We start from the raw sequence: 26,633 nt of genomic DNA, 5'->3' as shown, positions 1-26,633 counted from the left end.
GCTCCCGACCGCTGCTGTTGTTGCCATCCCAGCACTGCAGTGTCCCCTGCTGCAGCACGCGCTCTGCGCACAGCAGAAAACAAGTGTGCGCCGAGCCCAGCATCCAGCGCGGAAGCTGTGTAATTAGTGAGGTGACAGGGCCAAAAGTATTAAGCAGGTAGCCATGCAATACTCGTGCGACGCGCCAGCACGGCCCCATGTGTGTGCCAGCGGATGCGCCCTCAGTGCAGATGCGCTGTGTGCAACGCACCGCTGGCCCACACCTAGTTACGGCCCTGTATCTTTGTATGTCCTCACAATACTTGTGTGTACATTTCATACATTTATCACTCTGCTGATTATTAAGTGCAAAACACCATAATACAGTAATGCCACTATATGAGCCAATGACATTTGTGTTTGGATGTTTTATGTATGTGGGTATACACTACAGCTCATCTTTTACTGTTGTCTTCTGTTGTTGTCTTATGTGCATTTTAGATCTTTTTTGATAGAATACATTTTTATTTTATTATTTAACATAATTGGAGGTGTGATGTTTTGAACTCCAGAAGGTCTTCACTACTGTACCTCTATTTTTAGAATTGCTATTTAGGGTAAAACTAAGGACATCCTCCACACACTTTCCACCAGTGATAGAGTGGCACCACACCCCACTCTGCAGTGCTGATCACATCCCCTGCGGCGGCACACTATAGGCCTTTCACAAGTTTCACCAGTCCCTTATTCTGAGATTAGAGACTGTGGATAACAGCATGCAGAGATATAGGCCCTTATTCCGAGTTGATCGCATGGTAGCAGTTTTTTTGCAGCTGTACAATCAGATAGTTGCCGCCTATGGGGGAGTGTATTATAGCATAGCAGCAAGTCAATCACCTTGCGATCGCCACTGCAATCACATTCTTCGTAAGGTCCCACGCAGCCCGGCGTTTCCCGACGACGGGCAGCGACGCGCCTGCGCATTGTGGTCATGGCACATGCGCAGTGCAGACCCGATTGCACCGCTGCGAAAAACTGCAGCGTGCAATCGGGTCAGAATGACCCCTATAGTTATATTAGTAAAGTACTTATCTGTGGCATATAAGTAGATCGCCAGGTTTGTGCACTCAGCTTCCAGGCAGTTGCAAAAAAAAAGAGTTGAGCACATCTCAATGTCAGGTGGATGAGCTTATTACTAACTGAGTTGTTCAAGCAGCACCCAATTTTGTGGAGAACATAAATGCAGTGATATCTATGTAAATGACTCAGCCACTATGGCTTTCAGACTGGAGACAAAGTGATGGTACAATTGATCACCAAGTGGTGACTGAAAGAGAAGACTCTGTTGAATGTGATTATAAGTGCTGACCCATAGACAGCCTGGGCTCCATATTGGTGCAACTCCCCCCAAACATCTCCTTTGGTGACCCGGGCCAGACACTGAATACCACCATAAACAAGACTGAGTACTTGCGTGCAAATACAGTAAGTATGGTGGAAACAGTTAAACATGTACAAAATACAAATGTGTTCAAAATCATCGATGGTATATATCCAATGTTGAATACATGTACCATCGATGGTGTAAAACCAGATGGTTTATACACCATCGATGGTAGCTGTATGCGCAATGGTTTTTTTACCCGGACCTTTCAATTTTAGGGCTGCCAGTTGCTGCACAGGGTTTCTAGGCTGTCAGCCAGCAGCCCTGCGCAGCCTCCGGCTCTTACACTGTGTGTAAGTGCCGGGAATGGGATGTAACTTGGTCCTCTTTAAGAGGCTGAGCTGTCACAGCACAGCTCCGCCCCCCGGCTCTTTCACAGCAGAAGAGTGAACACCCGCACATGCGCATAAACACGATGGTAAAAACCATCGATGGCTATGCAAAGAATACCTAGCTGCCATTGATGGTTTGTCTCACCATCAGCATCAATGGTAGCCATCGATGGCAGTAGCACCGATGGCCATCCTTAGCATAGGTTTTTATCCTGGCTTCTACACTGAGGAAAGGCAGATAACGGCAACTAGAGTGTTGAAACTGCTGGCGCTGGAAAAGACAGCTGATGGTAAGTGACCTTTCCTCTTAGTAACACCTGGGTCACTCAGTGAAATCCCTTTAGTACGCATCTAGAACTGAGCTGCACAGTTTCCATTTGTTCCTCTTATCTCCAGTTATTACATACTGTAGTTTTCAAACTTGAAACACTACAGCTATTTAGTAGAATAATCCTTGGAAATATATTCATGTGTGTAATCTGCTAAACAATTGCAGCCATATTTGTAAATGTATCTGTATTTAAAATGTTATTCTAATCTCTTTGCAGCTAGTCATAAGCAAATTACAGGGAAACTTTGTGCCAATCAGGTTTTGTAGAGCAATAATTCCCAACTGCTGTGCCGCAGAACACTAGTGTGTCGCCAGTGCAGGGACGTGCAGTCAGGGGAGGCAGTGCCTCCCCTGTCATTAATGATTAAAATAATACAAGGAAGGTACTTATGACACATATTCTGTGTCATAAATTTATTCGTTATATAATTCTATTCATTTGAAGAGATTTAAATAGTTTAGGAGGCAGTGATAACAGTGCCTCCCATTGAGAATGTGAATGGGACTAAAGTGGGGGGCGGGGCCAAGGAGTGGGCTGTAAAAGCCCATTGCTAAAAGACTAGAAAGTGGCATTAGTCTAAGTGCCTTGTTGACAGGGCTAGATGTGATTGGACAGCAGATCCAGGGCTGGATCCGCTGGTCCAATCACACATACGCTGCGGCATCACAGTGCTTACCTCCCTCTCCTCTCGGCACGGTAAGCTCCTCCATCACCCGAGGTGTCCACTTCCTGGTCAGCCACACCTGCCGCATGTTCCCCATCCTCTCTCCCCGCTAAGAAGAGCCGCTGGCTGGAGGCCGGATGCTGCAGTGTAAACCGAGGTTCGTTTGTGTGTGTCTCTCTCTCTCTCTCTCTCTCTGTCTCTCTCTCTCTCTATCTCTCTCTCTCTCTCCTTTTCCCCCTCCTGTGCTGTAGATTACTTCAGGAACCAAGTTTGTAAGTATAATTTTCATTTTTACAGGTACCCCTATTGGATTCTACATGGACAAGTGGATGTGATCAGCGTGGGATGTAGGTAAGTAATCTCTCATATTTACAGGTAGCTCTATTGGATTCTACATGGACAAGTGGACGTGATTGGCGTGGGATGTAGGTAAGTATGTGTGAGTGTGTAAGTGTGTTTTAATCATTTTTACTTTCAAGATGTGTGTGTTGTGTTTTTATTTGGGCATTTTTTTTTGTTGTAGGTTACAGGTATCAGCTTGCCCGTTATTTCCCCGCATGCTGGTACTTAAGATTCTCCAAGTACCAGCAAGCGGGTTAGGCTTGCTGGGCATTGTAGTTCCACAACAAAAAACAATATTCTTTTTTTTTACACACTTATGCCTATCGGGCCGGCACCCACCGCCCAGGGGTGCTGGGGACAGCCTCGGGCTTCACCTCTGGCCCTTGGGTGCCTGAAGGGGGGTACCCCTTGATTTAAGGGGTCCCCACTAGAGATGAGCGCCTGAAATTTTTCGGGTTTTGTGTTTTGGTTTTGGGTTCGGTTCCGCGGCCGTGTTTTGGGTTCGAACGCGTTTTGGCAAAACCTCACCGAATTTTTTTTGTCGGATTCGGGTGTGTTTTGGATTCGGGTGTTTTTTTCAAAAAACACTAAAAAACAGCTTAAATCATAGAATTTGGGGGTCATTTTGATCCCAAAGTATTATTAACCTCAAAAACTATAATTTACACTCATTTTCAGTCTATTCTGAATACCTCACACCTCACAATATTATTTTTAGTCCTAAAATTTGCACCGAGGTCGCTGTGTGAGTAAGATAAGCGACCCTAGTGGCCGACACAAACACCGGGCCCATCTAGGAGTGGCACTGCAGTGTCACGCAGGATGTCCCTTCCAAAAAACCCTCCCCAAACAGCACATGACGCAAAGAAAAAAAGAGGCGCAATGAGGTAGCTGTGTGAGTAAGATTAGCGACCCTAGTGGCCGACACAAACACCGGGCCCATCTAGGAGTGGCACTGCAGTGTCACGCAGGATTGCCCTTCCAAAAAACCCTCCCCAAACAGCACATGACGCAAAGAAAAAAAGAGGCGCAATGAGGTAGCTGTGTGAGTAAGATTAGCGACCCTAGTGGCCGACACAAACACCGGGCCCATCTAGGAGTGGCACTGCAGTGTCACTCAGGATGGCCCTTCCAAAAAACCCTCCCCAAACAGCACATGACGCAAAGAAAAAAAGAGGCGCAATGAGGTAGCTGTGTAAGTAAGATTAGCGACCCTAGTGGCCGACACAAACACCGGGCCCATCTAGGAGTGGCACTGCAGTGTCACGCAGGATGTCCCTTCCAAAAAACCCTCCCCAAACAGCACATGACGCAAAGAAAAAAAGAGGCGCAATGAGGTAGCTGTGTGAGTAAGATTAGCGACCCTAGTGGCCGACACAAACACCGGGCCCATCTAGGAGTGGCACTGCAGTGTCACGCAGGATGGCCCTTCCAAAAAACCCTCCCCAAACAGCACATGACGCAAAGAAAAAAAGAGGCGCAATGAGGTAGCTGTGTGAGTAAGATTAGCGACCCTAGTGGCCGACACAAACACCGGGCCCATCTAGGAGTGGCACTGCAGTGTCACGCAGGATGTCCCTTCCAAAAAACCCTCCCCAAACAGCACATGACGCAAAGAAAAAAAGAGGCGCAATGAGGTAGCTGTGTGAGTAAGATTAGCGACCCTAGTGGCCGACACAAACACCGGGCCCATCTAGGAGTGGCACTGCAGTGTCACGCAGGATGTCCCTTCCAAAAAACCCTCCCCAAACAGCACATGACGCAAAGAAAAAAAGAGGCGCAATGAGGTAGCTGACTGTGTGAGTAAGATTAGCGACCCTAGTGGCCGACACAAACACCGGGCCCATCTAGGAGTGGCACTGCAGTGTCACGCAGGATGTCCCTTCCAAAAAACCCTCCCCAATCAGCACATGATGCAAAGAAAAAGAAAAGAAAAAAGAGGTGCAAGATGGAATTGTCCTTGGGCCCTCCCACCCACCCTTATGTTGTATAAACAAAACAGGACATGCACACTTTAACCAACCCATCATTTCAGTGACAGGGTCTGCCACACGACTGTGACTGATATGACGGGTTGGTTTGGACCCCCCCCAAAAAAGAAGCAATTAATCTCTCCTTGCACAAACTGGCTCTACAGAGGCAAGATGTCCACCTCATCTTCACCCTCCGATATATCACCGTGTACATCCCCCTCCTCACAGATTATCAATTCGTCCCCACTGGAATCCACCATCTCAGCTCCCTGTGTACTTTGTGGAGGCAATTGCTGCTGGTCAATGTCTCCGCGGAGGAATTGATTATAATTCATTTTAATGAACATCATCTTCTCCACATTTTCTGGATGTAACCTCGTACGCCGATTGCTGACAAGGTGAGCGGCGGCACTAAACACTCTTTCGGAGTACACACTTGTGGGAGGGCAACTTAGGTAGAATAAAGCCAGTTTGTGCAAGGGCCTCCAAATTGCCTCTTTTTCCTGCCAGTATAAGTACGGACTGTGTGACGTGCCTACTTGGATGCGGTCACTCATATAATCCTCCACCATTCTATCAATGTTGAGAGAATCATATGCAGTGACAGTAGACGACATGTCCGTAATCGTTGTCAGGTCCTTCAGTCCGGACCAGATGTCAGCATCAGCAGTCGCTCCAGACTGCCCTGCATCACCGCCAGCGGGTGGGCTCGGAATTCTGAGCCTTTTCCTCGCACCCCCAGTTGCGGGAGAATGTGAAGGAGGAGATGTTGACAGGTCGCGTTCCGCTTGACTTGACAATTTTGTCACCAGCAGGTCTTTCAACCCCAGCAGACCTGTGTCTGCCGGAAAGAGAGATCCAAGGTAGGCTTTAAATCTAGGATCGAGCACGGTGGCCAAAATGTAGTGCTCTGATTTCAACAGATTGACCACCCGTGAATCCTTGTTAAGCGAATTAAGGGCTGCATCCACAAGTCCCACATGCCTAGCGGAATCGCTCCCTTTTAGCTCCTTCTTCAATGCCTCCAGCTTCTTCTGCAAAAGCCTGATGAGGGGAATGACCTGACTCAGGCTGGCAGTGTCTGAACTGACTTCACGTGTGGCAAGTTCAAAGGGCATCAGAACCTTGCACAACGTTGAAATCATTCTCCACTGCACTTGAGACAGGTGCATTCCACCTCCTATATCGTGCTCAATTGTATAGGCTTGAATGGCCTTTTGCTGCTCCTCCAACCTCTGAAGCATATAGAGGGTTGAATTCCACCTCGTTACCACTTCTTGCTTCAGATGATGGCAGGGCAGGTTCAGTAGTTTTTGGTGGTGCTCCAGCCTTCTGTACGTGGTGCCTGTACGCCGAAAGTGTCCCGCAATTTTTCTGGCCACCGACAGCATCTCTTGCACGCCCCTGTCGTTTTTTAAAAAATTCTGCACCACCAAATTCAAGGTATGTGCAAAACATGGGACGTGCTGGAATTTGCCCATATTTAATGCACACACAATATTGCTGGCGTTGTCCGATGCCACAAATCCACAGGAGAGTCCAATTGGGGTAAGCCATTCCGCGATGATCTTCCTCAGTTGCCGTAAGAGGTTTTCAGCTGTGTGCGTATTCTGGAAAGCGGTGATACAAAGCGTAGCCTGCCTAGGAAAGAGTTGGCGTTTGCGAGATGCTGCTACTGGTGCCGCCGCTGCTGTTCTTGCGGCGGGAGTCCATACATCTACCCAGTGGGCTGTCACAGTCATATAGTCCTGACCCTGCCCTGCTCCACTTGTCCACATGTCCGTGGTTAAGTGGACATTGGGTACAACTGCATTTTTTAGGACACTGGTGAGTCTTTTTCTGACGTCCGTGTACATTCTCGGTATCGCCTGCCTAGAGAAGTGGAACCTAGATGGTATTTGGTAACGGGGGCACACTGCCTCAATAAATTGTCTAGTTCCCTGTGAACTAACGGCGGATACCGGACGCACGTCTAACACCAACATAGTTGTCAAGGCCTCAGTTATCCGCTTTGCAGTAGGATGACTGCTGTGATATTTCATCTTCCTCGCAAAGGACTGTTGAACAGTCAATTGCTTACTGGAAGTAGTACAAGTGGGCTTACGACTTCCCCTCTGGGATGACCATCGACTCCCAGCGGCAACAACAGCAGCGCCAGCAGCAGTAGGCGTTACACGCAAGGATGCATCGGAGGAATCCCAGGCAGGAGAGGACTCGTCAGAATTGCCAGTGACATGGCCTGCAGGACTATTGGCATTCCTGGGGAAGGAGGAAATTGACACTGAGGGAGTTGGTGGGGTGGTTTGCGTGAGCTTGGTTACAAGAGGAAGGGATTTACTGGTCAGTGGACTGCTTCCGCTGTCACCCAAAGTTTTTGAACTTGTCACTGACTTATTATGAATGCGCTGCAGGTGACGTATAAGGGAGGATGTTCCGAGGTGGTTAACGTCCTTACCCCTACTTATTACAGCTTGACAAAGGGAACACACGGCTTGACACCTGTTGTCCGCATTTCTGGTGAAATACCTCCACACCGAAGAGCTGATTTTTTTGGTATTTTCACCAGGCATGTCAACGGCCATATTCCTCCCACGGACAACAGGTGTCTCCCCGGGTGCCTGACTTAAACAAACCACCTCACCATCAGAATCCTCCTGGTCAATTTCCTCCCCAGCGCCAGCAACACCCATATCCTCCTCATCCTGGTGTACTTCAACACTGACATCTTCAATCTGACTATCAGGAACTGGACTGCGGGTGCTCCTTCCAGCACTTGCAGGGGGCGTGCAAATGGTGGAAGGCGCATGCTCTTCACGTCCAGTGTTGGGAAGGTCAGGCATCGCAACCGACACAATTGGACTCTCCTTGTGGATTTGGGATTTCGAAGAATGCACAGTTCTTTGCTGTGCTGCTTTTGCCAGCTTGAGTCTTTTCATTTTTCTAGCGAGAGGCTGAGTGCTTCCATCCTCATGTGAAGCTGAACCACTAGCCATGAACATAGGCCAGGGCCTCAGCCGTTCCTTGCCACTCCGTGTGGTAAATGGCATATTGGCAAGTTTACGCTTCTCCTCCGACAATTTTATTTTAGGTTTTGGAGTCCTTTTTTTTCTGATATTTGGTGTTTTGGATTTGACATGCTCTGTACTATGACATTGGGCATCGGCCTTGGCAGACGACGTTGCTGGCATTTCATCGTCTCGGCCATGACTAGTGGCAGCAGCTTCAGCACGAGGTGGAAGTGGATCTTGATCTTTCCCTAATTTTGGAACCTCAACATTTTTGTTCTCCATATTTTAATAGGCACAACTAAAAGGCACCTCAGGTAAACAATGGAGATGGATACTAGTATACAATTATGGACTGCCTGCCGACTGCAGACACAGAGGTAGCCACAGCCGTGAACTACCGTACTGTACTGTGTCTGCAGCTAATATAGACTGGTTGATAAAGAGAAGATGTCTATGTAACTATGTATGTATAAAGAAGACTGAAAAAAATCCACGGTTAGGTGGTATACAATTATGGACGGACTGCCTGCCGAGTGCAGACACAGAGGTAGCCACAGCCGTGAACTACCGTACTGTACTGTGTCTGCAGCTAATATAGACTGGTTGATAAAGAGAAGATGTCTATGTAACTATGTATGTATAAAGAAGAATGAAAAAAATCCACGGTTAGGTGGTATTACAATTATGGACGGACTGCCTGCCGAGTGCAGAGACACAGAGGTAGCCACAGCCGTGAACTACCGTACTGTGTCTGCTGCGACTGGATGATAAATGATATAAAAAATATATATATATCACTACTGCAGCCGGACAGGTATATATTATATATTATATAATGACGGACCTGCTGGACACTGTCTGTCAGCAGAATGAGTTTTATTTTTATAGAATAAAAAAAAAAAAAACACACAAGTGAAGTCACACGACGAGTGTTTAACTTTTTCAGGCAATCACAATATAAGTATACTACTAACTATACTGGTGGTCAGTGTGGTCAGGTCACTGGTCAGTCACACTGGCAGTGGCACTCCTGCAGCAAAAGTGTGCACTGTTTAATTTTAATATAATATGTACTCCTGGCTCCTGCTATAACCTATAACTGGCACTGCAGTAGTGCTCCCCAGTCTCCCCCACAATTATAAGCTGTGTGAGCTGAGCAGTCAGACAGATATATAATATATATAGATGATGCAGCACACTGGCCTGAGCCTGAGCAGTGCACACAGATATGGTATGTGACTGACTGAGTCACTGTGTGTATCGCTTTTTTCAGGCAGAGAACGGATATATTAAATAAACTGCACTGTGTGTCTGGTGGTCACTCACTATATAATATATTATGTACTCCTGGCTCCTGCTATAACCTATAACTGGCACTGCAGTAGTGCTCCCCAGTCTCCCCCACAATTATAAGCTGTGTGAGCTGAGCAGTCAGACAGATATATATAATATTATATATAGATAATAGATGATGCAGCACACTGGCCTGAGCCTGAGCAGTGCACACAGATATGGTATGTGACTGACTGAGTCACTGTGTGTATCGCTTTTTTCAGGCAGAGAACGGATATATTAAATAAACTGCACTGTGTGTCTGGTGGTCACTCACTATATAATATATTATGTACTCCTGGCTCCTGCTATAACCTATAACTGGCACTGCAGTAGTGCTCCCCAGTCTCCCCCACAATTATAAGCTGTGTGAGCTGAGCAGTCAGACAGATATATATAATATTATATATAGATAATAGATGATGCAGCACACTGGCCTGAGCCTGAGCAGTGCACACAGATATGGTATGTGACTGACTGAGTCACTGTGTGTATCGCTTTTTTCAGGCAGAGAACGGATATATTAAATAAACTGCACTGTGTGTCTGGTGGTCACTCACTATATAATATATTATGTACTCCTGGCTCCTGCTATAACCTATAACTGGCACTGCAGTAGTGCTCCCCAGTCTCCCCCACAATTATAAGCTGTGTGAGCTGAGCAGTCAGACAGATATATATAATATTATATATAGATAATAGATGATGCAGCACACTGGCCTGAGCCTGAGCAGTGCACACAGATATGGTATGTGACTGACTGAGTCACTGTGTGTATCGCTTTTTTCAGGCAGAGAACGGATATATTAAATAAACTGCACTGTGTGTCTAGTGGTCACTCACTATATAATATATTATGTACTCCTGGCTCCTGCTATAACCTATAACTGGCACTGCAGTAGTGCTCCCCAGTCTCCCCCACAATTATAAGCTGTGTGAGCTGAGCAGTCAGACAGATATATATATAATATTATATATAGATAATAGATGATGCAGCACACTGGCCTGAGCCTGAGCAGTGCACACAGATATGGTATGTGACTGACTGAGTCACTGTGTGTATCGCTTTTTTCAGGCAGAGAACGGATATATTAAATAAACTGCACTGTGTGTCTGGTGGTCACTCACTATATAATATATTATGTACTCCTGGCTCCTGCTATAACCTATAACTGGCACTGCAGTAGTGCTCCCCAGTCTCCCCCACAATTATAAGCTGTGTGAGCTGAGCAGTCAGACAGATATATATAATATTATATATAGATAATAGATGATGCAGCACACTGGCCTGAGCCTGAGCAGTGCACACAGATATGGTATGTGACTGAGTCACTGTGTGCTGTGTAGAGATGAGCGCCGGAAATTTTTCGGGTTTTGTGTTTTGGTTTTGGGTTCGGTTCCGCGGCCGTGTTTTGGGTTCGACCGCGTTTTGGCAAAACCTCACCGAATTTTTTTTGTCGGATTCGGGTGTGTTTTGGATTCGGGTGTTTTTTTCAAAAAACCCTAAAAAACAGCTTAAATCATAGAATTTGGGGGTAATTTTGATCCCAAAGTATTATTAACCTCAAAAAACATAATTTACACTCATTTTCAGCCTATTCTGAACACATCACACCTCACAATATTATTTTTAGTCCTAAAATTTGCACCGAGGTCGCTGTGTGAGTAAGATAAGCGACCCTAGTGGCCGACACAAACACCGGGCCCATCTAGGAGTGGCACTGCAGTGTCACGCAGGATGGCCCTTCCAAAAAACCCTCCCCAAACAGCACATGACGCAAAGAAAAAAAGAGGCGCAATGAGGTAGCTGACTGTGTGAGTAAGATTAGCGACCCTAGTGGCCGACACAAACACCGGGCACATCTAGGAGTGGCACTGCAGTGTCACGCAGGATGTCCCTTCCAAAAAACCCTCCCCAAACAGCACATGACGCAAAGAAAAAAAGAGGCGCAATGAGGTAGCTGACTGTGTGAGTAAGATTAGCGACCCTAGTGGCCGACACAAACACCGGGCCCATCTAGGAGTGGCACTGCAGTGTCACGCAGGATGTCCCTTCCAAAAAACCCTCCCCAAACAGCACATGACGCAAAGAAAAAAAGAGGCGCAATGAGGTAGCTGACTGTGTGAGTAAGATTAGCGACCCTAGTGGCCGACACAAACACCGGGCCCATCTAGGAGTGGCACTGCAGTGTCACGCAGGATGTCCCTTCCAAAAAACCCTCCCCAATCAGCACATGATGCAAAGAAAAAGAAAAGAAAAAAGAGGTGCAAGATGGAATTATCCTTGGGCCCTCCCACCCACCCTTATGTTGTATAAACAAAACAGGACATGCACACTTTAACCAACCCATCATTTCAGTGACAGGGTCTGCCACACGACTGTGACTGATATGACGGGTTGGTTTGGACCCCCCCCAAAAAAGAAGCAATTAATCTCTCCTTGCACAAACTGGCTCTACAGAGGCAAGATGTCCACCTCATCTTCACCCTCCGATATATCACCGTGTACATCCCCCTCCTCACAGATTATCAATTCGTCCCCACTGGAATCCACCATCTCAGCTCCCTGTGTACTTTGTGGAGGCAATTGCTGCTGGTCAATGTCTCCGCGGAGGAATTGATTATAATTCATTTTAATGAACATCATCTTCTCCACATTTTCTGGATGTAACCTCGTACGCCGATTGCTGACAAGGTGAGCGGCGGCACTAAACACTCTTTCGGAGTACACACTTGTGGGAGGGCAACTTAGGTAGAATAAAGCCAGTTTGTGCAAGGGCCTCCAAATTGCCTCTTTTTCCTGCCAGTATAAGTACGGACTGTGTGACGTGCCTACTTGGATGCGGTCACTCATATAATCCTCCACCATTCTATCAATGTTGAGAGAATCATATGCAGTGACAGTAGACGACATGTCCGTAATCGTTGTCAGGTCCTTCAGTCCGGACCAGATGTCAGCATCAGCAGTCGCTCCAGACTGCCCTGCATCACCGCCAGCGGGTGGGCTCGGAATTCTGAGCCTTTTCCTCGCACCCCCAGTTGCGGGAGAATGTGAAGGAGGAGATGTTGACAGGTCGCGTTCCGCTTGACTTGACAATTTTGTCACCAGCAGGTCTTTCAACCCCAGCAGACCTGTGTCTGCCGGAAAGAGAGATCCAAGGTAGGCTTTAAATCTAGGATCGAGCACGGTGGCCAAAATGTAGTGCTCTGATTTCAACAGATTGACCACCCGTGAATCCTTGTTAAGCGAATTAAGGGCTGCATCCACAAGTCCCACATGCCTAGCGGAATCGCTCCGTGTTAGCTCCTTCTTCAATGCCTCCAGCTTCTTCTGCAAAAGCCTGATGAGGGGAATGACCTGACTCAGGCTGGCAGTGTCTGAACTGACTTCACGTGTGGCAAGTTCAAAGGGCATCAGAACCTTGCACAACGTTGAAATCATTCTCCACTGCACTTGAGACAGGTGCATTCCATCTCCTATATCGTGCTCAATTGTATAGGCTTGAATGGCCTTTTGCTGCTCCTCCAACCTCTGAAGCATATAGAGGGTTGAATTCCACCTCGTTACCACTTCTTGCTTCAGATGATGGCAGGGCAGGTTCAGTAGTTTTTGGTGGTGCTCCAGTCTTCTGTACGTGGTGCCTGTACGCCGAAAGTGTCCCGCAATTTTTCTGGCCACCGACAGCATCTCTTGCACGCCCCTGTCGTTTTTTAAAAAATTCTGCACCACCAAATTCAAGGTATGTGCAAAACATGGGACGTGCTGGAATTTGCCCATATTTAATGCACACACAATATTGCTGGCGTTGTCCGATGCCACAAATCCACAGGAGAGTCCAATTGGGGTAAGCCATTCCGCGATGATCTTCCTCAGTTGCCGTAAGAGGTTTTCAGCTGTGTGCGTATTCTGGAAAGCGGTGATACAAAGCGTAGCCTGCCTAGGAAAGAGTTGGCGTTTGCGAGATGCTGCTACTGGTGCCGCCGCTGCTGTTCTTGCGGCGGGAGTCCATACATCTACCCAGTGGGCTGTCACAGTCATATAGTCCTGACCCTGCCCTGCTCCACTTGTCCACATGTCCGTGGTTAAGTGGACATTGGGTACAACTGCATTTTTTAGGACACTGGTGAGTCTTTTTCTGACGTCCGTGTACATTCTCGGTATCGCCTGCCTAGAGAAGTGGAACCTAGATGGTATTTGGTAACGGGGGCACACTGCCTCAATAAATTGTCTAGTTCCCTGTGAACTAACGGCGGATACCGGACGCACGTCTAACACCAACATAGTTGTCAAGGACTCAGTTATCCGCTTTGCAGTAGGATGACTGCTGTGATATTTCATCTTCCTCGCAAAGGACTGTTGAACAGTCAATTGCTTACTGGAAGTAGTACAAGTGGGCTTACGACTTCCCCTCTGGGATGACCATCGACTCCCAGCGGCAACAACAGCAGCGCCAGCAGCAGTAGGCGTTACACGCAAGGATGCATCGGAGGAATCCCAGGCAGGAAAGGACTCGTCAGACTTGCCAGTGACATGGCCTGCAGGACTATTGGCATTCCTGGGGAAGGAGGAAATTGACACTGAGGGAGTTGGTGGGGTGGTTTGCGTGAGCTTGGTTACAAGAGGAAGGGATTTACTGGTCAGTGGACTGCTTCCGCTGTCACCCAAAGTTTTTGAACTTGTCACTGACTTATTATGAATGCGCTGCAGGTGACGTATAAGGGAGGATGTTCCGAGGTGGTTAACGTCCTTACCCCTACTTATTACAGCTTGACAAAGGGAACACACGGCTTGACACCTGTTGTCCGCATTTCTGGTGAAATACCTCCACACCGAAGAGCTGATTTTTTTGGTATTTTCACCTGGCATGTCAACGGCCATATTCCTCCCACGGACAACAGGTGTCTCCCCGGGTGCCTGACTTAAACAAACCACCTCACCATCAGAATCCTCCTGGTCAATTTCCTCCCCAGCGCCAGCAACACCCATATCCTCCTCATCCTGGTGTACTTCAACACTGACATCTTCAATCTGACTATCAGGAACTGGACTGCGGGTGCTCCTTCCAGCACTTGCAGGGGGCATGCAAATAGTGGAAGGCGCATGCTCTTCACGTCCAGTGTTGGGAAGGTCAGGCATCGCAAACGACACAATTGGACTCTCCTTGTGGATTTGGGATTTCAAAGAACGCACAGTTCTTTGCGGTGCTTTTGCCAGCTTGAGTCTTTTCAGTTTTCTAGCGAGAGGCTGAGTGCTTCCATCCTCATGTGAAGCTGAACCACTAGCCATGAACATAGGCCAGGGCCTCAGCCGTTCCTTGCCACTCCGTGTGGTAAATGGCATATTGGCAAGTTTACGCTTCTCCTCCGACAATTTTATTTTAGGTTTTGGAGTCCTTTTTTTTCTGATATTTGGTGTTTTGGATTTGACATGCTCTGTACTATGACATTGGGCATCGGCCTTGGCAGACGACGTTGCTGGCATTTCATCGTCTCGGCCATGACTAGTGGCAGCAGCTTCAGCACGAGGTGGAAGTGGATCTTGATCTTTCCCTAATTTTGGAACCTCAACTTTTTTGTTCTCCATATTTTATAGGCAGAACTAAAAGGCACCTCAGGTAAACAATGGAGATGGATGGATTGGATACTAGTATACAATTATGGACGGACTGCCACGGTTAGGTGGTATAAAAAAACCACGGTTAGGTGGTATATATTATAATAATAATACAATTATGGATGGACGGACTGCCTGCCGACTGCCGACACAGAGGTAGCCACAGCCGTGAACTACCGCACTGTACACTGGTTGATAAAGAGATAGTAGTATACTCGTAACAACTAGTATGACACTATGACGACGGTATAAAGAATGGAAAAAAAACCACGGTTAGGTGGTATATATTATAATAATAATACAATTATGGATGGACGGACTGCCTGCCGACTGCCGACACAGAGGTAGCCACAGCCGTGAACTACCGCACTGTACACTGGTTGATAAAGAGATAGTAGTATACTCGTAACAACTAGTATGACACTATGACGACGGTATAAAGAATGGAAAAAAAACCACGGTTAGGTGGTATATATTATAATAATAATACAATTATGGATGGACGGACTGCCTGCCGACTGCCGACACAGAGGTAGCCACAGCCGTGAACTACCGCACTGTACACTGGTTGATAAAGAGATAGTAGTATACTCGTAACAACTAGTATGACACTATGACGACGGTATAAAGAATGAAAAAAAAACCACGGTTAGGTGGTATATATTATAATAATAATACAATTATGGATGGACGGACTGCCTGCCGACTGCCGACACAGAGGTAGCCACAGCCGTGAACTACCGCACTGTACACTGGTTGATAAAGAGATAGTAGTATACTCGTAACAACTAGTATGACACTATGACGACGGTATAAAGAATGAAAAAAAAACCACGGTTAGGTGGTATATATTATAATAATAATACAATTATGGATGGACGGACTGCCTGCCGACTGCCGACACAGAGGTAGCCACAGCCGTGAACTACCGCACTGTACACTGGTTGATAAAGAGATAGTAGTATACTCGTAACAATTAGGATGACACTATGACGGTATAAAGAATGAAAAAAAAAACCACGGTTAGGTGGTAGGTATATAATAATAAATAATACAATTCTGGTCGGACGGACTGCCTGCCGTGTGCCGACACAGAGGTAGCCACAGCCGTGAACTACCGCACTGTACACTGGTTGATAAAGAGATAGTAGTATACTCGTAACAATTAGGATGACACTATGACGGTATAAAGAATGAAAAAAAAAACCACGGTTAGGTGGTAGGTATATAATAATAAATAATACAATTCTGGTCGGACGGACTGCCTGCCGTGTGCCGACACAGAGGTAGCCACAGCCGTGAACTACCGCACTGTACACTGGTTGATAAAGAGATAGTAGTATACTCGTAACAATTAGGATGACACTATGACGGTATAAAGAATGAAAAAAAAACCACGGTTAGGTGGTAGGTATATAATAATAAATAATACAATTCTGGTCGGACGGACTGCCTGCCGTGTGCCGACACAGAGGTAGCCACAGCCGTGAACTACCGCACTGTACACTGGTTGATAAAGAGATAGTAGTATACTCGTAACAATTAGGATGACACTATGACGGTATAAAGAATGAAAAAAAAAACCACGGTTAGGTGGTAGGTATATAATAATAAATAATACAATTCTGGTCGGACGGACTGCCTGCCGTGTGCCGACACAGAGGTAGCCACAGCCGTGAACTACCGCACTGTACACTGGTTGATAAAGAGATAGTAGTATACTCGTAACAATTAGGATGACACTATGACGGTATAAAGAATGAAAAAAAAAACCACGGTTAGGTGGTAGGTATATAATAATAAATAATACAATTCTGGTCGGACGGACTGCCTGCCGTGTGCCGACACAGAGGTAGCCACAGCCGTGAACTACCGCACTGTACACTGGTTGATAAAGAGATAGTAGTATACTCGTAACAATTAGGATGACACTATGACGGTATAAAGAATGAAAAAAAAACCACGGTTAGGTGGTAGGTATATAATAATAAATAATACAATTCTGGTCGGACGGACTGCCTGCCGTGTGCCGACACAGAGGTAGCCACAGCCGTGAACTACCGCACTGTACTGTGTCTGCTGCTAATATAGACTGGTTGATATTTAAAGAGATATTAGTAGTATACAACAATACTATACTGGTGGTCAGGCACTGGTCACCACTCCTGCAGCAAAAGTGTGCACTGTTAATTAATATAATTGTACTCCTGGCTCCTGCTAACAACCTGCAGTGCTCCCCAGTCTCCCCCACAATTAATTATAAGCTTTTAATTTATACATTGATGACTGTGCAGCACACTGGGCTGAGCTGAGTGCACACAGACTGAGTCACACTGTGTGACTGACTGTGCTGTGTATCGTTTTTTTTTTCAGGCAGAGAACGGATATAGCAGAGAGAAGTGAACGGATATATTATATTAAATAAAAGTTAACTAGCAACTGCACTGGTCACTGACTGTGGTAAACTAACTCTGTCTGCGACTCTGCACAATCTCTCTCTCTCTATCTAATCTATCTCTATTCTAATGGAGAGGACGCCAGACACGTCCTCTCCCTATCAATCTCAATGCACGAGTGAAAATGGCGGCGACGCGCGGCTCCTTATATAGAATCCGAGTCTCGCGATAGAATCCGAGCCTCGCGAGAATCCGACAGCGTCATGATGACGTTCGGGCGCGCTCGGGTTAACCGAGCAAGGCGGGAAGATCCGAGTCGCTCGGACCCGTGAAAAAAAACATGAAGTTCGGGCGGGTTCGGATTCCGAGGAACCGAACCCGTTCATCTCTAGTGCTGTGTATCGCTTTTTTCAGGCAGAGAACGGATTATAAAGTAAACTGCACTGTCCTCACTAGTAAACTCTCTCCACTCAGTCTCTACACTTCTACAGTAACAGTACTCCTCCTAGTCAGCTCCAGTAAATCTCTCTCAGTCTCTTATAATCTAAATGGAGAGGACGCCAGCCACGTCCTCTCCCTATCAATCTCAATGCACGTGTGAAAATGGCGGCGACGCGCGGCTCCTTATATGGAATCCGAGTCTCGCGATAGAATCCGAGCCTCGCGAGAATCCGACAGCGTCATGATGACGTTCGGGCGCGCTCGGGTTAACCGAGCAAGGCGGGAAGATCCGAGTCGCTCGGACCCGTGAAAAAAAACATGAAGTTCTGGCGGGTTCGGATTCAGAGAAACCGAACCCGCTCATCTCTAGTCCCCACTCCTCCAGGGAACCCCAGCCAGGGGTAACTAGTTAGGGGGGAAATGCCACGGCCACAGTGACCTACATAAATGTGTCCCCCGGCTGTGGCATTATGTCCCTGGCTAGTGGAGCCCGGTGCTGGTTTTAAAAATACGGGGGAACCCTACATCTTTTGTCCCCCGTATTTTTGGAACCAGGATCGGACTAAGAGCCTGGTGCTGGTTATCTAAATACAGGGAACCCCTGTGCAATTTTTTCCCCAGTATTTAAACAACCAGGACCGGCTCAAAGAGCCGAGGCTGGTTATACTTAGTAGGGGGGACCTCACACATTTTTTTTAAATTTTTAACCCATTCAGACCCTTATCCATTAAGTTAATGGAAGCCCTGGACAACAAAATTGCATTCATGTCCTCCTCCCACTCCCAAACACTAATTTTTTTTTTTTTTCTATAAAAATGTACAATATATCACAAGTATGATGAGCAGGCAGGCAACGGGCATTGGCAGCATCAGACTGAGATGCAAATTAGTGGTGGAGGGCTGGGTCAGTTGATGGTGGGCGAGTTTGTAAGCCATTGGCGGTGGCAGTGGGATTCGGCAGTAGCGGACACATGCTCGGCGGCGGTAGGGGTCATCGGCAGGATTCGGCAGACATTATGGCTGTAGTGCCTCACCAGCCACTGACTTCACTGCATGCCACTGCGCCAGTGGTTATCTGATGTGCTGCTTGAGATGCACTGCCCGGCTGCAGTGCAGTCACTCTTCCGTTGCCTGGCCTGTAAAACCTATGGCGATGGTGCCTGACTCATAGATCATGCACACCGCGTCGCTTTCCGGCCCACCCACCTGCCTTACTGACAGTCAAGCAGTGCTCCTCACGGCTCTGTGCTGCTCATTGCTGTGTAAACTCCCACCGGCCTCCACTGATGGAGGGAGAAGAAAAATAAAGTCATGGTAGGGGGCCAGTGTATTTTTTTTATTTAATTGCTCTGGGGAGACAGTGTGTGTGAAATTACTGTGGGGAACAATGTGTTTGGATTACTGTGGTGCCAATATGTTTGTAATTACTGTGGGGGCCACAGGAATGTGGCATTCCAGCAATTCAGTTTTGGGGTTCCGCATTTCTATGCTGCCACATAGGCAAACACAAGGGGGGTTTCCCTTCTTTTGGCAAGTGGCTCAAATTATAACAACAATAGCAATAGTGCCACATCATGTAGTTTAAGGGACAGAGCAGAGATGCTGCACATGCCCAAACAGCATGCTGCACAAATAGATTCTTCTACCAAGTTTGCTGTGTGTGTCTGTGGATCTGGGTCTGCAATCAGTGCACTGGACTAGAGAGTAGCTACTAGGAAGAATAGACAGGAGCCTTACAATGAGGTTGGAGAATGTGTGCTTAGAAAGTGCAGTACTATTCTATTATATTTGTGTATTTATTTATGTATTTATTTATTATGGTATGTAGAACCTTTTCCTGACCACTTATTTATATTATTTAAACGTTTGATGCAGCCTATGCTAGAGACCATCTTTAGTGTTAAATATTAATACTGTATTCCATAGTGTCCAGTGTATAAAAAGACCATTGTTTACATCATGGGTCTTCAACCTGCGGCCCTCCAGCTGCTGTGGAACTACACATCCCAGAATGCCCTGCCTCAGTTTTAGCATACCTTAATAGCAAAACTGTGGCAGTGCATGCTGGGATGTGTAGTTTCACAGCAGCTGGAGGGCCACAGGATGAAGACCCATGGTTTACATTAATGTCCAGGGTCGTTACTAGATTCTTCTACCGCTACCTCAGACTACCGCACTTGCTCTAATGTTCCGTAGAGAGGGAGATTGTGGACTTCAGTTGGAAACTCCCCTCTAGAAATCCTGTGTTTGCCACTGCGCCTTGCACTGTACTCACATTGACAAAAATATATATAGCATGTTAATAAAGTTCAAAAAATAACGTTCAGCTCATTGGGGCAAATTCAGTTGTTTTTCCCCAAGGCTACCACTAGGGGGAGCAAAATAGAGTAATTCAATTGTTGTTACATTTAGACGCCTGGCAGCTGCGGGGATGACATCTCTTCTCGCAGCCTCCTGAGGTGCAAAAATAAATGTGCACAAAGGGCCTAATTCAGACCTGATTGCAGCAGCAAAAGTTTTCTCTAACGGGCAAAACCATGTGCACTGCAGGTGCAGCTGATGTGCAGAGAGAGTTAGATGTGGGTGGGGTGTGTTTAACTTCAAACTGAAATCTAAATTGCAGTGTAAAAATAAAGCAGCCAGTATTTACTGAAACAAGCAACAACAAAAAAGAAATCTAACTTTCTCTGCACATTATATCTGCCCCACCTGAAGTGCACATGGCTTTGCCCATTACTGAACATTTTTGCTGCTGCGATCAGGTCTGAATTAGGCCCTAAGTTGGCACCTTGGACATCCAAACAGTACTTAGGATGCCCAAAGCAGCTAAACCTGGTGTGTTTGGGCATGACATGTGCAATATGAATGTGTGCCCAAACATCAATTGAATTGTGACAATTGTTTGGTCATCTAAACAATCCTGTTTAGACAGAAAAATTAGATGCCCAAAACAATTGAATTCCCCCCATTCTGTGTGTGGCATGTTTGGAGTCGGACTGGGAATATTCACGGGCCAAACTCCATTGGTGAAATGTAGCAAGTTTCACTGCAATTGCAGAAAATCTCGGAACAGTTCTGAATATTTTTTTTTGTCTCTTAGCTCTAGATTGTTTGCATGACAAAATAAAATAATTTGTGGAAGAATTCTTAAGCATGATTTTAATGAGGTTTTCTTGACCCGCAGCTTGTTTGTAAAATACTTCTTGCAAATGATTTATTTGGTAATGCTGTTGTTTGTTTGTATGTTTTAATCCTTTGCACTTAGCCAGAAACATTGCCTTTTATGGGATTGAAAGCAAATTCAACAAGCTTATTATAATAATTACAGCAGGCATTTTTAAGCCTTGTTATTTGTATGTAAACAAATCTCACACAGTTTAATTGTGTCTCATGTAGAAGCTGAAATACTGCTTTAATTCTTGTATCTTCTAGGCATACTGTAGCTCAAATTAACTTTAAGAAATCCACAAGTTATTAAAGAAACCAGATCTGATAACGTCACAAGATATTCCTTTTAAAAAGTGACCTGAAAATATAAGTAATAACTAATGAGAGTTGGATGGATTTTACACTCTGAAATTATAAATAAAAATGTAGTCACTTCAAAAAACGCATTATTTCTTGTTAAATTACAGTACATCCAACTAATAAAAAAACAGCAACATTTCTGCTTTAGGCGTACATCATTCATGTACTTATGCATTACATTACCCTATTTTTAGATAATACTAGCGACCTGCCCTTGCTTCACACAGGAGCAATTCTGAATTTACGGCGATAGGCTTTTTTAACCAATGTGTTATAGTTTAACTTTAACATGTCTGGTCCTGTCATTAGATAGACCACAGGTTCTCAAACTCGGTCCTCAGGACCCCACACGGTGCATGTTTTGCAGGTCTCCTCACAGATCACAAGTGAAATAATTAGCTCCACTTGTGGATCTTTTAAAATGTGTCAGTGAGTAATTAATACACCTGTGCACTTGCTGGGTTACCTGCAAAACATGACTAAGCTAAGTGATACAAGTGGGCGGCACAAACACCTGTCCCATCTAGGAGTGGCACTGCAGTGGCAGACAGGAGCAGGGTGCTTTGAATTTTTAACAACTGTGCCCCTGAATTTTTACAACATACAGGGCCAGTGTAATGTTATTTTAACAGCATCACCTCTATGTTTTACAGCATACAGGAGCAGTGTGCTTTTAATTTTTAACAACTGCACCCCTGAATTTTTACAATATACAGGGCCAGCAGCACCCCTATATTTTACAGCATACAGGAGGAGGACAGTGCCCTGGCATCCTGTACAACTTAGTGACAGCAACACCCATGTGCAGCTGCAGCACCCAGCCATAACAGCACATGAAACACCAGTGATAGCCAGAACAGTCAGAATAGACAGGACAGCACCCCTGACACACCACAGGTACACCACAGTGACTGCAGCAGCACCCCTACAGAGCACACACTAACCCCACCCGACGCCACCACCCACAGAGAGACAATGGCAGTGACACGCAGCTGTTTCTATGGAATACAAAACCCGCGAGATTCCGACAGCGGGTTGATGACATTTTGCCTCGTTCTGGTTTATGAGTCTGGCGGGAAGTTCCGACCGGACTTGGATCCGGGCTCGGAGCCTGAAGTTCGGGGGGAAGGGGGGGTTCGGTTCTCATCGAACAGAACCCACTCATCTCTAGTTAAAAATACTGGGTTGCTGTAACTGGGTTATTTCAACTGGCCCCTTTCAGACTGCGTCGCAACCTAGGTTGCTGCGTGCTCACATATATTAACCTGGGTTATTGCTGGCAATCTGAAATGGGTATAACTGAGTATCTTCTGCACAGAAGCAGTTAAAATACCGGTAGTCGGGATCCCGGCAGTCACAATGCCAACTAGTGGTGAAATCCCGCTGCCGGAATACCGGCGCCATAGGCTATTCTCCCTCTGTGGGTGTCCACGACACCCATAGAGGGAGAATATCACTTGGCAAGCCCACAAGGAGCTTTCTAGTGCTTGCCCCACTGCCGGCATACTGGTGGTCGGGATGCCGCTGTCGGTATACTGACGGCCGTTATCCTGGCCGCTGGTAATTCATACTGAACCCCTTCTGCAGCAGTATTTATAAGGAAATTTTTAATATTGTGGACAGACAAGAACAAAGGTGTATTCCCTGTCCATTCTGATTGTGATGTGTTTATTTTTTATGACAGGAGAGATGGGGTTGAGAATGATTTCATGACTCAAGCTTTATTTATTTTAAACATACTGGAACAGTGAAAAAATAAAATATCTTTGCAAAGAATACACTACAGGAAAAATAGCAGTCTATCTAGATCTGTATGCATAATTACCCATAATACTTTCCATTTAAAATTAATTTGCTTTCTGTTTTGCAGATTACAGATAGCAGGTGGGGAACATGCCTAGAAGGGACACAGATTAAAGATCATTTCATTATCCCAGTTCCTGGAGGCAGTGAAACCTTGTAGTTTGTTTTGTCATGCATAGAAAGGTCTAACGGCCGATTTCCCTGACGCTTGGCAGTTTTTAGCACTTAGCTCCACTGACAAAGAGTGAGTATTGCTTCATTTTCAGAAAATATCTTGTCCTTGAAAACTTAGTAAAGTCTTGCAAAGCTTTAGTGACACACATTTCTACAGCCCTTCAGTGAGACATCTCACTATCCCTCTGTAGGCCATAGTCTAAGGTACAGCAATGGCTTTTGTCACTTTGAAGGCATAGATTAATAAGGATGAGATATACGCCAGACTTTGTGAGCTATAACTTCCGTTATTGGAGTATTTCAACATTTTTATTTATGTCCTGAATTTGATCCTACCAATATGTTTCCCTCCATGAGATTTTATCGGCTGGGCCCATCATAAGAGTTTAATTGAGTATGGATGACAGTTCATCCCGCTCACTCACCATCCTCATAAATACAATGCTTGAGCAGTGAGTCATTCTGGCTTGTTTTATGGATTCAGACCAGGAAAATGATGGTTTTATCAAGGGATGACAGGGTGTATTTTAGTACATATTTCTTAGAGGAGAAAACGTATAAACTTTGTAATTTTATTACATTAACTGTATAGCTGTGTTGTGGTGTAGTTTGTGGCGTGCCTGACACTAGCCCTGGTGCTGGTAATTGTATATTCCTTTCTGCACTTAAAATAATACAAAATGTAACTAGTTTAGGATATTTACTCACTTGCTCAGGGCTGCATACATACTCACTTCATTTCTGAAAAAAAGAAAAACAAAGGGGTTTACTCAATGAGCATGTGGAGCCTCACCCCACAAGTAAGTGCTGCCATATGCTGCACTACAGTAGTTTAGGACTCAGTCATAGGACTGCAAAAAAGAGAAGAGTATAGTTGGCTGATTAAGCCTGGCTGATTGATCCAGGGTGTAGGACTCGAAGGGAGTAGGCTCAAAGGGAGTAGATATATAATTTTAATATCAAAGCCTGGACTTAGCCTGGATGAAATACAGTAGGCAAAGGACTGCGATCTCCTCCTAACATCTTATTCTCTCACCTACAGGTTATCAAAACAATTACTACAACTCTCAGCAGCTGCACAGTGAACTAGGATACTATAGCCTGCAGTGTCTGTTTTGCTTAGGTAATCAAAACAATTACTACAACTCTCAGCAGCTGCACAGTGAACTAGGATGCTATAGCATACAGTGTCTGTTTTGCTTAGGTAATCAAAATAATTACTACAACTCTCATCAGCTGCACAGTGAACTAGGATACTATAGCCTGCAGTGTCTGTTTTGCTTAGGTAATCTGGAGTTATTGTTATATGCAGAATTTAGGCTGTTTAATTGTTAGATATTTGGGGAATTTGGGATGTCCTCCTCCCATATCATTATTTGTTTGTTTTAGCTTTTATTGCCCACCAGTGGGTGTTGGACGATGGGTGGGGTTTTAATCAGTGAACCTATACCTTACACATGTTAATGTTAGTTCATATTAGAGTATAGTTGGCTGATTAAGCCTGGCTGATTGATCCAGGGTGTAGGACTAGAAGGGAGTAGGCTCAAAGGGAGTAGATATATAATTTTAATATCAAAGCCTGGACTTAGCCTGGATGAAATACAGTAGGCAAAGGACTGCGATCTCCCCCTAACATCTTATTCTCTCATCTACAGGCAATCAAAACAATTACTACAACTCTCAGCAGCTGCACAGTGAACTAGGATACTATAGCCTGCAGTGTCTGTTTTGCTTAGGTAATCAAAACAATTACTACAACTCTCAGCAGTTGCACAGTGAACTAGGATACTATAGCCTGCAGTGTCTGTTTTGCTTAGGTAATCTGGAGTTATTGTTATATGCAGAATTTAGGCTGTTTAATTGTTAGATATTTGGGGAATTTGGGATGTCCTCCTCCCATATCATTATTTGTTTGTTTTAGCTTTTATTGCCCACCAGTGGGTGTTGGGCAATGGGTGGGGTTTTAATCAGTGAACCTATACCTTACACATGTTAATGTTAGTTCATATTAGAGTATAGTTGGCTGATTAAGCCTGGCTGATTGATCCAGGGTGTAGGATTCGATGGGAGTAGATATATTATTTTAATATCAAAGCCTGGACTTAGCCTGGACTTAAACTGGACGAAAAACTGAAAGAAAACCTCAAACAACAACAGATGAACTACTTATCAATATCAACTGTAAATGCAAATTTATCACCCTCCAACTTTCACTCTGTGAACACTATGCAACCTATTTGCAGAAAGGAACATATGTAAGATCAAGTTTCCTTCCATAATCAGGATCACAAAGCTATTCTTTGGGACAATTGTGACTTCATCTTCTCATCTACAAACACTAAAAAAAATCGAACAGAATTACCATTGCTTCTTAACCCTCTCACAATCCTTTCATTTTTTACAGTCCAAATGCATTTCTGCACCCACTTTATCTACGCTTTTGACTCATTTCATACTAAATGTACACCCATTGAGCCTACACTGCTTTTCTCACCTGCATTTCTGCAATTCTTCTGCTCTGATTCCCTTACAGTCTCCTCTCCTACTTCCCCTTTCCCTCAACCTATTTACCTACTTAACACTATGTCAAGGCTTTCTTATACTCCCCACATTACTCAGTGTCTACCTAATAATGTATCTTTAACCATCCACCCTAGTCTTCTACACCTCCTCCTCTGTCTCCCCTCCATCCCTCTGTTTCCTTCCCCCTTCTTTCCTGTTACCCCACTTTCATTCACCTCTGCCCCATGGTCCTGCTACCCCACAACTCAGCCCTGCTCCCTCACTCCCTTTCCTGTCACCTCCCCACACCCCATCCACATCACACTGACCTCCCTCCCTGCCCACCTCCTGCAGTTTCCCCTCCTAGCTCAGGCACCCGTACCATCACTACTCTCTCATCATCCCTGCCCTCAAAGTTAATCTCACCTTATCGCTACAGCAACCCTGATAATCTCATTCACATCTCTCCCACAAACTCATACCCCCTATCCTGTGCCCTCTGGAATGCCAGGTCTCTTTGTAACAAACTGGTCCCCACTCATGACCTTTTCATTTCCAACTCCCTACACCTACTAGCCATTACTGAAACTTGGATTATGCCCTCTGACACTACTTCTCCTGCTGCTCTCTCTGCTGGGGGCCTCACATTCACACACACACACACACTGACCTGGGGGTCGCCATGGGGATGGTGTTGGGGTCCTTTTACCTTCTAGTTACTCCTACCAACTCATACCACCAGAACCATCCCTTACATTCTCTACATTTG

Source organism: Pseudophryne corroboree, chromosome 6, assembly GCF_028390025.1.
Source record: "Pseudophryne corroboree isolate aPseCor3 chromosome 6, aPseCor3.hap2, whole genome shotgun sequence".
NCBI lineage: Eukaryota > Metazoa > Chordata > Amphibia > Anura > Myobatrachidae > Pseudophryne > Pseudophryne corroboree.
Note: the sequence above shows the minus strand (reverse complement) of the source record.